This window comes from Cornus florida, unplaced genomic scaffold (assembly GCF_030987335.1).
Source record: "Cornus florida cultivar Cherokee Brave unplaced genomic scaffold, ASM3098733v1 CherokeeBrave_3.0.0_Hap2_Chr08, whole genome shotgun sequence".
In the NCBI taxonomy this organism is placed as follows: domain Eukaryota; kingdom Viridiplantae; phylum Streptophyta; class Magnoliopsida; order Cornales; family Cornaceae; genus Cornus; species Cornus florida.
The window spans coordinates 48,409,912-48,413,937 of NW_026775578.1; the positions used below are offsets into that span (position 1 = coordinate 48,409,912).

At 32.5% G+C, this 4,026-nt stretch overlaps 1 long non-coding RNA gene across 2 annotated transcripts; it reads right to left on the minus strand.

Annotated features, from left to right (window-relative positions):
• Positions 1-416: 416 nt before the first annotated feature.
• On the minus strand, positions 417-3,290 carry LOC132271640 (uncharacterized). Of its 2 annotated transcripts, XR_009469755.1 has the most exons (5): positions 2,717-3,263; positions 1,590-1,638; positions 1,082-1,170; positions 856-901; positions 417-709 (listed from the first exon to the last, which is right to left on the minus strand). It is a non-coding gene; the product is annotated as an uncharacterized LOC132271640 (long non-coding RNA). The 2 variants fall into 2 exon arrangements; XR_009469756.1 differs by having other exon boundaries at positions 856-1,170; positions 2,717-3,290.
• Between the last annotated feature and the right edge of the window lie 736 nt (positions 3,291-4,026).

Sequence of the window (4,026 nt, forward strand, 5' to 3'; positions counted from 1 at the left end):
GCTAAATTTTCATTGCTAAAAGTTTTTAATGACGAAAAATCATTCGTCAATGTTTCATTGCTATATAACCATCTCTGTTGATCTATAGTGACGAATGAGAATTTCGTCACTATTGTCTCTACTTTTAGTGACTAAAAAATTTGCGTCACTATTGCATGACTTTTAGCAACCATACTTTTTCGTCACATCTGCTTGCCTTTTAGTGACGAAAATGCGACAAACATTTTCGTTACTATTGCATATCTTTTAGCAACCATATTTTTCATCACATCTGTTTTGCATTTAGCAACGAAAGTTTTCGTCACTAACTCACCCAATGACAAATGTCTTTCGTTGCTAAAAACCAATTTTGCATGCTTGTTTTTGCTAATATTAAAAAAAATTCAAATAGAAACACAGGTTCACACATTTCAAACTTTATATAGCAACACAAATTTAAACATAACATTAAATTTTATTATGAAATACATAATAATTCTGAGTTCAAATACAAAATTAACATAAATTTGAATAACCAAATTTCCAATTATATAATACAAAAGACCAAACTAAAACATAAAAGCAAACTCCCAACTCTCCCTCTATGGAGGAACGCCCAAAGTTCCCTTATCACTAGTCTTCTAGAATCTTAAAATTCTTCAAACTGTGTTTGTGGCTTTTTGTACTTCGCCTTTGAATATAGTAATTCCACATGAAGCCACTCTAGCAGCTGCAACAAAAATGAAAATACACAACTTAGCAAAGGGCCAAGAAGGAAATAAAACAAGAGTGATATAGTAGTGGCTTAAGTTGATCCAACAAAGATAAAACAATAAAACAAAAAAACAAAGAGTGATTTAGTTTTATGCACTTCACCCTTGAATACAGAAATATTCTAGCAAGAGCCACTCCACTCCAGTAGCTGCAACAAAACACAGGAAAAAGTTCTGTAATGGAACAATAGGGCTCTATGAAAGTCAAACTATACAATTTAAATAATATTCTCCTAATCATAAACTTGATTAAAATTAATTCCTCCAAGCAATGCACATTATCAACATAAAAAAAGGATAAAATAATAAAACTACATTGAATTATTTACTTTCAGCTTTGACTAAGACCTCATTGTAAGAGCTACCCACATTGAATATCTGACCTTTAGTTCTCTCTCAGACAACTCAATTACTATTTCTGTAAAGCAAACAAGAAACTAGAATAAGAGAAAGGATATTTCACGTGCAATAAGATAAAAAAAGAGAGTAGTAAAGAATATATATGTATATACATTGACACCATAACCTAATTTTGAATAAAAGTACTAATATAAAAGTTAGAAAAAGAAAGTAGCAATAAACATTAACAAGAACATAGTTATTGAAACTAAATAAATAAAAAGCATTCCTGAATGGGATTTCTCAGTACCATATAACTTATGTTGGAAAGTATTAAATCTTTGGTAAGGAAAAAAAATAAATCTTCTCATAAAGACATACATAAAACACTGCAACAACAAGCTTCTTTATCAATTAAAACTATTCCCAAGATGAAGAATAAAAGTGTGGAAGATAGACTGTGAACAACAACACCTGAATGTTTTTTGAGTCACTTACAAAGGTAATCATGAGCAAGGTAGACAAAGCAGGGTTAACAGAGGGAAGCCTGCACTGATTGCAAAGACGTTAGTTATCAAATTTATACATACAAATTGCATAATGAACATATTAATGACAAAAAATAAAATAAAATAAAAAGAATTTGAAAAACTTTACTTGCCTATGTTTCGGAAACCAAGTCTAACATAGCCAACTTTGCAAAGAATCATCATTTTAGCTGAAAAAAAAAAAAAAAAAAAAAAAAAAAAAACCGAAGAAGATGAAGAAAAAGAAGAAGAAAGAAGCTATGTATATCAAAATAATTGTGTGATTGGACTAAAATTAATATGAAATCTAGAGATAAAAGTCGTAAAATTTAAGTGAAAAAAGCTTACTCAGTTCACCACACAAATAGGCACATCAGACAAGATACAAGCCTATTAAGTGCATAACCAATAACTTAAGTTATCTTGAGCACAAAACTGCACATGTATGGTCGCTGCATGGCACTAGAACTAATCATTATGTGAATCTCATTCAGAAAATCACATGTAATTGTGGGCAAAACTCTAATTAATCTGCCTTATTAGAAAAAAAAAAAAAAAAGAAAAAAAAAAAGGAAAGTAATTTGACCTTACAAGATTGCTACATTGAGATTTCTCGTTAATCATTCTTGATACTGAATACCAAACTGAAAACAATAGGATTTCATTGTGAAGGCTAATTATTTAACAAAAAAAAAAAAAAAAAAAAAAAAAAAATTGAATGGTATGTGATGCCCAAATTACGAGTTTAAAAGCTAATTTAAAAAAAAAAAAAAACCCTAGCATGTAAAGACCCACAGTAATATGTTTAGTTTGAAGATTATAACTGATAGATATTTGAGGAATTTTTGAAGTGATTTAAGGGCTAAGAACTTGTGATCAAACCACGGCCAAGAATTATTGATCGCCTCTAATAAGGTATGAAATCAGAAGAAAAAAAAATATGAACAACCAATTTCAAGATAATCACTGTATTTATTTACTTACTGAAAAAAAAAATACAGTAATAATCACTCTATCTATGTGAATATCATACTATATAAAATAAATAAATATATAAAAACTAGAACTTTAGAAAAGATAATTTGGGAACTTTCAAACCTGGGCTGTCATGAAATGATGGTCAGACCCAATCACATGTAGAATTTCAGTTCTGCAATTCTCTCAACATATATTAGATAGAGATTGAAGGCAATCAAGATCGAAAAATTAATACAAGAAAAAAAATATTGAGAAGAGAATATGAAGGGAGTAGTTGAGTGGGATTCCATAAAAAGATTGTGGAATTTATAAGATTTGAGGGTAATCGATTGGCGACCTAGTGTTCTACTCTCTCTATCTCTTTAAGAGCAGCCGATTGGTGACGAGGAGACTCCAGGATAATAAATTGTTTATTGAGAGAAAGCTAGGGTTTGAGTGGGAAAAAAAAAATGTGATGCAGATACTATGAGAGCGAATGACGGGATGATAGAGTTTGATTAAAATTAGAACAGAGAATGGTGCCATAGTAGGAAAAGTGAGGGGAGATAGTTGGGGAAAAACGAATTGGTTTTTTCCCTGGGGAGATTTTAGTCACAAATAAGTATAAAAAGAAATCAAAACGACATTGTATAGACCTTCCCATCACCAATTGGTGACAAATTATCTAATTCGTCACAAAAAAGATACATAAATAGTCACGAGCTTGAATTTCATCCCTGAGAGTCTACTTTTAGGGACGAAAGAAATTTTGTAGCTAAAATATCGTCACTAAAAGTCACTTTTATTGTAGTGAGACACCGCAAGGCGGAGTGTCCACTTGATAGACCTAGTTCTGGAGTTCATTTTCAGTGTGGTCAGCCGGGCCATGTGAAGAGGGATTGTCCACAGAGAAGGTGAGACATTACTGTGGTCGATTCTTGTTATAACGGGGGATATCCGCACACTATTGGGTGGATGCCTGTGCACTGTTGGTTGGATGCCCATACACTGTTGGGTGGATGCCCGTACACTGTTGGGAGGATGCCCGTACACTGTTAGGTAGATGCTTGTATGCTATTGGGCGGATGCCCGTACACTATTAGATGGATACCTATACACTATTGGGCCGATGCCTGTACACTACTGGGTGGATGCCTGTGCACTTTTGTGCAGTATCTATTTTATCTATGCCAAGATGGTGGACATGTCCTGCAGTGTGGTTCCAGATTTGGGTGATACTAATGATGGTTAGTGTATGAGCTCTTGGGACAGGATATAGTTCAAGATGTTTGTATGGGTTTCAAGTTGTAATGTTGTACCGGTTGTGACCATTATCAATTAAAGTAATGATGTATTTGAATGATTATGTGTGTAATCACAGACAGTTTTATTGGATAACTATATGTATTTTATGAGCAGTTGAGCTCCTATGTGTTGGTTTTATTAATAGA